Source organism: Natrix helvetica (assembly GCF_964273705.1).
Source record: "Natrix helvetica genome assembly, chromosome: 3".
NCBI lineage: Eukaryota > Metazoa > Chordata > Lepidosauria > Squamata > Natricidae > Natrix > Natrix helvetica.
This window is the reverse complement of record NC_138549.1, coordinates 83,964,968-83,978,267: the sequence shown is the minus strand read 5'-3', so window position 1 is coordinate 83,978,267 and position 13,300 is coordinate 83,964,968.

Here is a 13,300-nt window from a genome sequence, read left to right as displayed (position 1 = left end):
AATGATCCCTCTTTTTTCTTTTTTGTTCCTCTCTGAGTTTGTTTCCTTTGCCACAGCTCTTCTCTCTTGTGCTGCTTTTGTGTTTTCTGTATTCTGCATTTTTAAATACTTATAGCAATTATAAAACACCCACAATCACTGAGAATTGTGCAATATTATATCCCACAGCATGAAATCACAACTGCTTGTTCTTCAGCTGATGTTGGTCTTTACTCACATCTAATTATTTCCAAGAATCTAGGATGTTGTAATATATCAGCAACAAAGATGATTAGGGGACTGGAGACTAAAACATATGAAGAACGGTTGCAGGAACTGGGTATGTCTAGCTTAAGAGAAAGAAGGACTAGGGGAGACATGATAGCAGTGTTCCAATATCTCAGGGGCTGCCACAAAGAAGAGGGAGTCAAGCTATTCTCCAAGGCACCTGAGGGTAGAACAAGAAGCAATGGGTGGAAACTAATCAAGGAGAGAAGCAACTTAGAACTGAGGAGAAACTTCCTGACAGTTAGAACAATTAATCAGTGGAACAGCTTGCCTCCAGAAGTTGTGAATGCCCCAACACTGGAAGTCTTTAAGAAGATGTTGGATAGCCATCTGTCTGAAACGGTATAGGGTTTCCTGCCTAGGCAGGGGGTTGGACTAGAAGACCTCCAAGGTCCCTTCCAACTCTACTATTGTATTGTATTATCAATGTAGTATATGGGCAGATCAAAGCAGTGTTGCATTTTGCAATAGAGAAATGGAAATTTTGTCAGTGCAGATTTTCTAAGTTGTTCAAGGCTTTTGGCATGCCACCCAATGGGCCCATAATCACTGGGATCACCACAAACACAAATATACACAAGGATTTTAATGATAAATTACAAACGAATACAGGTGAATTTATGTGTCCAAGGATAACGTTGCAGGATCGGTCACTGATCAGAGGTTTTGTCTTTTAAGCTTTTGGACTCAAGTTGCAGTCCATCTTCAGGGAACTTCTCTAAAGATAGAAGTTCATTGAAGATGGGTTTCAGCATGACTCCAAAAATACCTCTGGTCCCGGTGATCGACCTAGATTGGATCCTGAATAAAATATATAAAATATAAATAATTACAAATAATATAAAGTAAAATATATTCTTCCACAACTGAAAAAAATGCTGCTTCTATCATTTTATTTTAAAACACTTCAATTAATAAAAGTAGGATGTTTGCATATGGCATAATGTGTTGTAACTCCAGCATCATCTTTATTAATCCATCTGAACCCACAATGGCCATCTTAGAACAGAGGGCACTTTGCTTGGTAGTGTTTTCATCTGGGAAGACACTCAGCCTTATTCATTTATTTGCAGTAATAAGTTATGGGCCCAGCCCTGTGGAATGACCTCCCCCGGGACATCAGGATTACTTCCGATCTCCGCTCCTTCCGTGTACAACTGAAAACCCACCTCTTCCAACTATCTGGCCTGGCTCAACCGTAATTTTCTCGCACCCCTCCTGACTGTCTGTTTTTAATATTTTGAATTTGGATTGTACATGGGGTTTTGTAATTAGGGTATTTTAATGGTTTTTAATTGTCTATGTATTGTATCTGTTAACCTCCTCCGAACATGTGTGTCTTTGTACTTATTTATGTCATGGATTTATGTAAATGTTATATGTTTTTAACTCCACTGTACGCCGCCCCGAGTCCTTTTCGGAAAGGGAGCGGCTAATAAATTTAAATTATTAATTATTAATTAATTAATTATGCTCACCCGCATTCCTGATAATTATGAATGTAGATCTTCACTTAGGAAGCCTGAAGGTCCAGCCAAGCAATATGGCTGAAGTATAGGTAGTCTTAATTTATAACAGTTCATCTAGTGATTAATGGCTGTTTTTCATACTTATGACCATTGCAGCCTCACCATGGTCACATAATGAAAATTCAGATGCTTGGCAACTGGCTCATATGACAGGTTGCGGTGTCCCGGGCTCACGGGATCAACTTTTGCGACTGACAAGCAAAGTCAATCAGGAATCCAGTTTTACTTAACAACCAGGTTACTAACTTAACAATTGCAGATTCACTTAACAACAGTAGCAAGAAAGGTCATAAAATGGGGCAAAGCTCACTTAACAAATATCTTGCCTAGCCACAGAAATTTTGGGTTCAATTGTGGTCATAAATTGAGGACGACCTGTGGTTTCTTTCTCAGCCTGAGGAGTAAACTGTCGTCATAATACAAAGTCAACCCCCTTTTTATGACCTTGTAATGTAGTCTCTATTGGGGTAGAGTCTGGGCAGACTGGATACTATTGTGAAATAAACATAATTGCCTTTCAATCAAACGTCAAATTCTGTTAGGCGTCGTACAGCCAAATAACCTCATGCTAAATAGAATTCTTTATAAAATAGAATTCATTATATAGAATAAAATAGCATTTTTTTGCCCAAGTATCAAATCTTGTAAAAATGTCGAATGATCGGTGTAAAATATTTGATGAATGCTTGGTGGTTGAACAGCTCAGGCACAGGACTAATTGCGAGGCGTATTTCAGAGTGAGATCGGAATAAATTGCTGCACCGATGCTCTTCCCAGACTTCAGGGTCGTTAGAGACTTCAACTCCCATAATGCCTTCTGGGGCCTTGCCGGCTAGGAATTCTGGGAGTTGAAGTCCACGCCTCTTCAAAGTTGCTGAGGTTACGAAGCGCCGCTCTCGCTCTTCCGGGTCCCCACCTCGGAGGCCCTGAGGAACATGATCCGTCAATCACGGTCGTCCTTCCCGTCTAGACCCCGCCCCTCAGACATTTCCCCGCCCCTCAGGTCCGAGCGCCTCCCTGCCGAGTCACCAAGCGGCGCGCGCCGAGGGAAAGAGAGAGCGGCTTTGCAAAGGGGAGGGGGGAGGTTCCACGTCGTGCTTTGCAAGCAATTAAAAACCGGCCGCTTTTCGGCGGCTCAGCAAATAATTGACTGGATTCCGATCATCCAGGAAGCACTTTTAAAAATAAGAGGAAGGTAAATAAAATTGGGGTTCCCGACTCCGCCGGGACTCGAACCCGGAACCTTTGAATGTCTTCAGCCTCTAGAAGTCCAATGCGCTATCCATTGCGCCACGGAGCCACCTGTTGGATTCTTGGCACATTTGCTATATGACTTCGGAGATCGACTTTCGCTCCGGCTCAGGAGCAAAGGATTCTTCCAAGATCCGATTTTAGAGTTGCCAGCGCTGCTCTTTAAAGATTTCCGACTCGCTTCCGGCAAAAGCTGCTTATTCCCGCCCGTGTTCATTTCTTTCATTCGAGTGGCATTTCCAAGCCTGCTTGCCATCCTTTAAAGAACCGAGCCTCATTTCCATAGTGGACGGGACTGAAATCTAGAGGTCGCATTTTATACGAACGGGGCTTAGCGTGTTCTGTGAACTCGCCCTGCAAGAAAAAAAAGGGTATAAATCCTGTGCATGTTCAGCTGAAGTAAGCAAGCACTGTTGCCCTAGGAGGTGAAACTGTAAAGAGCCAGTGTCTTTATTAAACCCAGTTAAGATTTACAGATAGTTGCAAGGTTTTGAATTTCCAATAATTTTTGAAATGTGAGCTAATTATTGCCATCGTCATTTTCGACTCCTAGTGACCGCATAGGTTTTTATCCAGGTTGATCTGTCCCTAACTTGGTCCTTCATCTCTTCCAACAATGCCACTCATCACGCATTCATCGCTATTGTCACCCAGTCCATTCATTATCTTCTCTTTCCTTCCTTACCATGAGAAAGAACCTTTTCTGGAGCTGGGTCTTCCCATAATGTGTCTGAAATAGAATAATTTAAGCCTGGTCATTTGTACCCCAAATGAGAACTCTGGATTGATTTGTTCAACGATTTGTCAAGTTTGCTTTCTTGGCTGTCCACCGTATTGTCAGAAGTCGTCTCCAAAATTCAAAGGAATCAATATCCCAAAGGTGCTTTTTTCAGGAGGCAACTGGACTTTGTTTTTCTTTGAAGACATTTCGCTTCTCATCCAAGAAGCTTCTTCAGCTCTGACTGGATGGTGGGGAATGGAAGGATTTATACTCCTTGCATCCTTTTAGAGCAGGTCTGTCAAACTCCAGGTCGACAGACCAGATGCGTCACGTGCTGGCCACGCCCATGCCAAGTTTAGCGAAGGAGGGGGAAGTCCCGATATGTCGCGTGATGCCACCATGACGGTGTGAGTTTTGACACCCCTGTTTTAGAGGGTTATTGACAGTGGTGGGATTAAAAATGTTTTTACTTCCGGTTCTGTGGGCGTGGCTTGGTGGGCATGGCTTGGCTTAGTGGGCATGATTTGGTGGGCGTGGCTTGGTGCGCATGGCAGGGGAAGGATACTGTAAAATCGCCATTCCATCCCCACTCCAGGGGAAGGTTATTGCAAAATCCCCATTTCCTCCCGATCAGCTGGGACTCAGGAGGCAGACAAGAGATGGGGGCGGGGCCAGTCACAGATGGTTCTCCGAACTATTCAAAATTTCCTCTGGTTCCTGTAGGTTTCTGTAGTCTGCAATATTTCCTCTGGAAATCCGTTCATATTCCCACACCATTCAAAGGGTGTACATCTCAAATTGCATAGCTAAAAGTCTGTAGAGATTCTGAGTCATCCAGGTCATGGTTGTCCCAAAGGTGCTTTTGGGACAATCATGACCTTGGGTGACTGAGAATCTCTACAGATTTAAAGGAATCAATACTTTTTCTATTCTGCTTCTTCGTAGTCCAACTTTCAATTCCATAGAGTGCCATCAGAATCCAAGAAAAAAAAAGGGAGATTTCAACACTATTGTTAATATTTTAGCTATGACTGTATCACAGAGAGTACGGATAGTCCTCGCTTAGCAACCAGCATTGGGACTAGCAACTCTGTCATTAAGCAAAGTTGTTGCTAAGTGAAACCATCACTGTATATATATATATATGATCTTACTTCACTTTGCTTTACAAACTTGCAAAGGGTTTGAAATATGAGGACTGATCATAAAGTTACATTTTCATTACTAACCCAATTGTGAACTGTTAGATTGGGTAATGGATAGGCACACACGGGCTTAACAGTAACAACAGCTCTTTATTTAGTACAACAAGTGAGAACAATCCAGCGAAGGTTGACTCTGACAGCAGCCCTTTTATAGGGATCTGTCAGACCCTTCGACAAATAGGATTAAACCTCTGTTCCCGCCGGAAACCTTGATGGAAACCACTGAAGTTAGAGTAAGTATCTAACACCCCTCCCATCTTGGATGGAACAATCCTACTAGTTACATAGTCACGCAGGTAGGCAGGCTTTTGGGTAGCTCTGCCTGACCTGCACAGTTCAATAGGAGGCGTTTCCTTGGACAGGTCGGACGGACCTGTTTGCTCCACAGCTCCACTTGGTGGAAGCTCCTGGAACCTTTCACAGGCTGCGGCTGGAGCTTCTAGAGCCGGTTCGCTCGGAGCTCGCTGCGGGCCTGCAACAAAACCAGATAAGTTTCCCGGTACCCTCGGGCTTGAGCTGGCTGTGAAAGGAGTGAGTGTTTGCTCTGTTTGAGTAGAGCTTTTGCTAACTCATGCAGGAGTTACCTCTGGTTGTCTAAGAGTGGAGTTGGAGAGGCGGCCACGGAGTTGGTCAATATGCCTTCTCCAATTCCTACTGTCCTCGAGCTCTAGAAGGTAAGAACAAAGGCCGGTGATGCCTATCACTGTGGCAGGAATCCACAGAGTTCCCCCAGCGTAGTTGTAGGCGTATACCGAATCCCCTACGCTAAATGTCCAAATCTTGCTTGTGGAGTCTGGGGGCGATGAGGCAGAATAATTGGGGTGTAGCCGGTTTCAGTGGGACCTTAGCCGGTGACCCATGTGAAGCTTGGAGGGGATTCTCCCTGTGGTGGATTGGGTGTGATGTGCTGAATTAGCAAATAGTGGTCAACTCATGTTTGCCAATCTCCCGGGCCCATCCTAGAGAGGGCCTCTTTTGCAGATCTCATCATTCTCTCTGCCTGACCATTGGAGGCCAGATGGAATGGCGCGACCAGGGCATGCCTGATTTCCTGAGCTGCTAAGAAGGTCTCAAATTGTATGGCCATGAATTGGGGCCCGTTGTCAGTGACCAAGATGTCAAGCAGGTCGTGCATGGAGAAAAGTCTCCGTAGCACCTTGATGACTGCTTCTGTCGTAGTGGAGGTCATAAGGACTACCTCTAACTATGCGCTCCTCTTTCACATCCTGGCACTTTGCCCCAAATCCATCAGGCGCTTCACCATTGGTCCACTGGAGAGCGGACGTAATGGCTGGCTTTAGAAAAGCTGCGAAGCAACTGATATCACAAACAATTGCTACTCTAGGATTTCGCACTCGCTTTCCTTAACAGCCCAGGGTCTCCCTTCTCTCTCCCATGACATCACAAACAATTGCCGCTCTAGGACACCACACACACCCTCCTTACCAAGCCAGGCATTCCAGAGTTATAGTGGAACGCTTACACACACCAGGGGTGTCTCCCCCCCTCTCCCCAGTATTTGTTTCAAGAGGTAAGTCATCTGTGTACCAAGTTTGGTTGAAATTGCTTGAGGTGTTCCAGAGTTATGCTGGAACATACATACATACATACATACATACATACATACATACATACATACATACATACAGCCTTATTTATATAAATAATTTATATAAATAATTCTTTCCTATTTCCTTTTTTTAATATTTGTATTGTTTTTATCTTGTTAAAAAAATCTTCAATAAATTAATTTTAAAAAGTAATACTTATGTCTGACCAGGAGTTGGCATTGTTGCAGGCAGAATAAAATTGCTCACAGGCTAAAATCTTTCAGGAGTAATACGGCTACTCTATTAGATCTGTTCTAACCTGCCTATCTCAGTAAGGTTTTTCTCTCTTTTTTAGCTACACATTTCTTAGCATCATCCTGCATGAATGGCCTCCAGCTCCATCGTCTTTTCAAAAGAATTGCCCATAATTGCTGATATTCTGCCTGAAGAGATGCCAACTTTTTTAGAAGAGGCACTGAAATTCTCTAGCTCTGATTCCAAGCTGTCCAGCCTAATCAGGCAACCATAAACGAGGCCTCACAATTTTTCATCAGTGCATTTTTTTCAGTAGAGATAAATTTAAGTTTAGAGTGACCATTTGACTACAGAAAGAACTTTGTATTTTAATTGAAACCAGATATTTAGTCTACTGTCTCTTCCAGACCATCATTCACTTACAATACTTCTTATGGAAGAGAACAGAATAGTCCAGAATTTATAGTAACAATCATTGTTGCTTCATTAAGAACGGAAATGGAGAGAGGGAGGATTTTAAAAATGGACTGTTTAATTGTATTTTTTCTTTAAATCATCCAATCCCACATTGGCACCATAATATCTAATATTATGTTCATGCCAGTGGTGGGTTTCAAATTTTTTTAGAACCTCTTCTGAAGGAATGGCCTGCTTTGTGGGAGTGGCTTGCTGGCCATGTGACTGGGGTGGGAGTGGCTTGCCAGCCATGTGACTGGGTGGGCATGGCCAACTTGTAAAATGTGGTGAAATTCACTTAACAACGCTCTTGCTTAGCAACCAAAATGTTGGCTCAGGAACTCTAGCATTGAAGTGTGCAAGTCTTAAAGCTGTCAAGTTACAAGATCCTTGCACCCCTAACCCTTTAGAAAAAAAACTCCAGGGGTGTTCAAACTTAACAGCTTTAAGACTTGTGGACTTCAACTCCCAGAATTCCTCCTCCAGTCATGTTGGCTCAGGAACTCTGGCATTGAAGCACACAAGTCTTAAAGCTGTCAAGTTACAAGATCCTTGCACCCCTAACCCTTTAGAAAAAAAAACCCCGTTGTTCAAACTTGATAGCTTTAAGACTTGTGGACGTCAACTCCCAGAATTCCTCCTCTCGCTCTTCATCTTGATGATTTGTGGACGGGCGGGGGGAGGGAGCTGGAACCAGTTCTAAACGGCATTTGTGGAACCTCTTCTATAGAAGAGGTTAGAACTGGCAGGAACCCACCCCTGGTTCATGCATACAGTATGTGTATGTGCACACGTGTGTGCGTGCACATTTAGGAGGGTTGATAGTCTGGTTAAATTCAAATTAAATTAATCCTGCAAATTCATCTCATATTACTAGGATGCAAAATGTAATATTGTCATCTGGTCAGTGAAATAATGTCTGTATGAGTGATCAATGACCATTTATTTTTGTATCTTGGTTTTCTTTAAATAGCACAGTATTTATCTTTTTCATCCAGATAAACATGTGATGATTTTAAGAAATAAATAAAATCCTTATTTCACATTACCAAAATATATTATTTATATATACTCAGATAAAAATTATATTTGAAGGTGCTCAACCTACTTTATTTTTATCTTCTCACATTCATACATTTTTCTTTTCTTCCTTCCTCCTCATATTCTTGTGGAGACAAATAGGACATTTTAAATTTATTTGGGGGGAAAATACAATAGTTAGTTGGGTCCCTCCTTAATTCCACTATGCCTATATTAGAGTAGAGAAGGATAGAGAGGAATAAAATAGACAAGAACATGGAGTCATTGGAGTTGTCTCGTGTTGTGGCTGTTCCTTCCCTTCCCATCTCTATGGCCAAACACTGGAAAAAGATAACATTTAAGGTCAAACCCATTACCAAGTTTAGATAAAACACAGAGGCTTTTTATCAGGTCATTAAAGCCACAGCAAACCAAAGATACAAAATGTGGTTTTTACAAAAATTCCACATTTACCATATTTAATAATCTATGATCTAGATTTGGATTGATTAATTAAATGAATGAATGAATGAATGAAATGAAATGAACTAGATTTAGATTTTGCCATCTAATCACTTAATAGACCGGATATTTCAAAGGAGCTTGGGGATGCAACTGACTCTTAGGTAATCCAGTGAAATGACTGTAATCCCCAAAAGGGGGGTAAGCATTTTTTTTTTCATTTTTGAAAACTCTCAAATATCCAAACTACATTCAAAGTCAGTTCATTTGGGGAGCTTAAAAGGATGCGATTGTGAGCAGGCTTATGCGAGGCAAATTGCTACCATCCTCAAAATCAACTCTTTTTCTAAATATATATCCACACACCCTTTGAAAATTGGCTCCCGATTATCCTGCTAAATTTTAGTGTACAATGTCTGAGAGCGGGATTGATGCAGGTTGGGTGTTGTACATGTGGGCTGTATGTTGTGTAATCCACCGTTTTTACAATGACTTGCTTGAGAGCATACAAAGATACCTGAATGCCTGCAGTTGGAAGCAAGTTGTTAACATAGAAATTTTTGTCCTATCTCAGCTTTTCTTAGAGCTTCCCCGTGAATCACCCTTCATTCACAACAAAAGCATCATTAGCAGCTAACTTCCATTCCAAGTTTCTTGGTTTGTCAGTTTGATCCTGGGAGATCCTTGCGTGTCTACTCAAATATCGGTTCGATAGAATTCAGTGGTGCTTATCCTCAGAGACATGTGCATAGGATTGCAGCCCAGAAAGTATACATCCAAATGCTTCAAATATACATTTCTACAAAGAAAAAATTGAACTTGCAACACTCCCTATAATTATAATCAGGCCTGATGTATTTTGACACATAGACAATGCAAATTTATCTTGCCTAAAAAAAGGAAAGGTAATAGCACTTTGATATTCTGATATTTAAAGCAATACATTTGAAAGGCCTTTGCACTGCAGGTACAATTGAATCTGATCACCTGTTGTGGTATAAACATTTGGAGTATAAGCATACCTCTGATACCATCTTTCTTTTTGTTATTGCTGTTGTGACAGATCATTTAATTACAGAAGTGTTGAAAATTTTGTATCCCTTTCACAAGTCAATAAAAATTGATTGCTTGCAAAGCATTTTGTTTGGCTGAGCTAAAACTGCTGGCTGTACTCCTGTTGAAAGAAATGTATAGTACTTAAATAATCCTAATCCCATGGTTTATTGTGGGCTGCTGTCTTAATTCCTGCACATTTGCTAGATTAGAATAGTATAATTCTCATTGAGTTCAGTGGCACTTAGTCAATATTCCTTTATTTTATAATTTGCACATGGCAGAATTTCACTTCTGATAACTCAGCTCCAAGAATTTTGTTCTGGGATGTGCTGTGGAGATGCAAATTGATGAATCACTTCTGTTCCTGACATACCATCAATATACATACTCAGAAACACATGAAACTATTTAAGTTAGTGCTGAACTATAGGGTACAGTGTTCAGATATTGTACATTTTTTTAAAAAATGGGCTTCGTTGACACTGCTGTTTGCATTTTTAAGGAAAAGCAGGTTTGTGAAGCTTTTGATCCAGCACCACAATCCTGGTGAAAACTGCATAGCTGACATTTTCACACAAAAGTCCTGCAAAGGGCAGAGGTGTCTTCCGGGAAGGAGAAAACAGTGTGTGGCGTTTTTGCATGTTTGTGTGTGTGTGTGTGTTGTAGGAAGTTAAAACCCATCCCTCTCCCAGAAAAATGAAATATCCTAGGAAATATTGAAAAGGCAGAATATTACATTTCCTTGGATCTGAAAAGGAAGAAACATGTTTTAAATTGAGAATAGCAATAGCTCCCTGCAGCTTCCTGCCCCCACCCACTTTGTCAATGGACCATTAAGATGCCCAAGCCACTCCCTTAATAAAGAGTTCTCCCCTTCAGCTCCAGGGGGATGGGATGAAGGCATAATAATATTGACCCTTTACCCAACTCACCACATGGCATCTGAGAACTCAACCAAACCTGGATTCAAAACACAGCCTAGAGATTTGCCCCTGCATGGCCCCATGGGAGTCTGACAACCAATCAGAATACATTTCTTACACAGGAACAGGAAACAGAGAGGTGGGGTTGAACAGATTATTAAAAGCCTAGCAAGCCCCTTCCTCAGGCCTTCTCTGCTTCTCCCCCCAACATTGAAGCATGTGATCACTTTTTCTGTTCAGGACTCAAGCCATGTGGTCCTGTCCACCATTAAACCATCTTTCCAAGCAGCATCCATGTCTCCAGTGTCTTTTTCCCCACTTGGAACTGAACCCAGAAGGACATTTCTTTCAACAGTGTGATGAAAGCAGCATTACAGCATCATGATTCAAACCCCACCTCTTTTCTACTCCTGCAACTATAGATCAAAAGTGTGAGACCCCATGGCCAGGTTGTTTTTTCTTTTTTAAAAAAAAGACATTTTAATTGTGTGTGTGTGTATTTAGAAACATGAATAACACAGTTCATACATCATGTTAAGCCAAAATTAATTTAATAAATCTCAGTTTCCTTCAATAAGCTAAGCCACAGCACAATATTTACAAGCCACAATGCTGGCTCTTCTGCAAAGGGATTTAAACACAAACCAAGCAAACCACATGTGACTTGGCACAATGTGTAAATCAAGCCAACCAAGCTTGATTGGTTGGCCCATCTTGGCCAGTGGTGAATAGCCTGCAGATCTATGGCTATCTGCAATTCTGCTAATTTTCAATATTCTTGCATTGTGGGAGCAATGGAAAAGTAAAAAGTAGGTACCAAACATAAAGGGGCAGAGAAAAAGAGAGGAAAGATGAGAGGTAGCAATAAATAAAATGCTGGTTCAGGGACTTGGCAGGGTGAAAAATTGTGCTTACTGTAAGTGGCAATCAGCTCCAAGTCACAGGGAATGGTTTTTAAATGGGAGGTGCTATGAATTGAAGCTGAAGCCATTTGTATGCAAAGTCTGTTTGCTCTATCATTAAATATAGTTGACATTTTGTTAAGGGATCTTAATAGATCTTCCCAAAGATGGATATATCTCCCCAGAGATCCACTTGCAGTCGTCATCCCTTTTATGTAAGTGTGAAGGAGGAGCTGAGAACCAGTAAAAGCTCCCCAGGAACTTGTGGGATGTCAACATTGGATACACAGCTTGTAGATCACCTACACGTTTCTTGGAATCAGGTCTCAAGGTTCAAGTTTCCCCTTGAAATGTTCTGCAAATCTTTCCAAAAATTACTCCTAGCTGGTTATTTATACTCTCGTCTCTTTCTCCTGCCACTTCGATCAATATATTGTATTAGGTCAGCATGTTTTGGCAAACACGCCGCCCCGAGTCCCTTCGAGGAGAGGGAGCGGCTTATAAGTCTAATAAATAATAATAATAAAAAGGCAAGTGGACAATTGCAGGGGGGAGGAAGGCAGTGTTTTGCAGAGTATATAGCAAACAAGCAGAAAGGGTCTCCTGCCTCTTTTACAGCACACATGCATAAAACGGGCTAGCTGAAAGTTTCCCCTGCCTTCAAAATGCAAGGGGATGAGAGCAAAGCTGCAAAAACAGCAGCAAAGGAAGAGACTGCAGCTGGAAACAGAGGCAAACACTTACCTTCTTTCCCAAGGCAGGGCTCTCTCTCTCTTCCCCTCCTTCATCATGCGCTCCGTGAACAGTTTGCACATACTAAACAGGGAACGGGATGGAGAGAGTGGCGCAGTGCGGCGAGCAAAAAGGAGTCATTTGGATCAGCGATGTGAAACAGGGGCGAAGCGAACAATCCACCATCAAACTGGCTCGGCGACATCCTCCCTCTCAATTACATCTTAACTGAGGGCAGCATAAATCTCAGTTGCAGCATTCATTTCAGGGGAATAAAGAGAATTGACTGGGCAAATTCTACCTCCAGGAAGCAATAGGGTTGGTTGTTGAAGTAAGACAGCTATGAGAGTTTATTTGTTTTTATATATATATGTCACCGTGAAAGACCGAAATTGGTGAATGTCGACATTCACCAGTGAATGTTGGTGAATGTCGACATTCACCGGTGAATGTCGACACATACCAATTTCGGTCTTTCACTGTGACATATATAACGAGTCAGCGTAACGCTTTACTTTTGCTTTTCAATTCGCGGCGTTCTAATCGCGGCGTTCTAACCGCGCAGGATCGCAGGTTTAAAAAAAAAAGAACTCCGCGAACAGAAGACGCTTAAAAGGAAGCGAGGAGCCGAGGTATTAGGGTAAGGGTATTAGGGTAAGGGTGTCGAGAGGATAAGGACATACACCAAGCGACTATGTGAATGTCGACATTCACCGGTGAATGTCGACATTCACCAGATTTCGGACTTTCATTCACCGGTGAATGTCGACATTCACCAGATTTCGGACTTTCACAGTAACATATATATATAATTGCAATAATTCAGTTAACAACGGTGGCAAGCAAGGTAGTAAAATGAGGCTAAACTTACTTCACTAATTTCTCAATTAGCAACAGAAATTTTGAGCTCAATTTTGGTGACAAGTCAAGGACTATCTGTAGTCCCCTTCTGAGAAACTATCTCGGGAGAG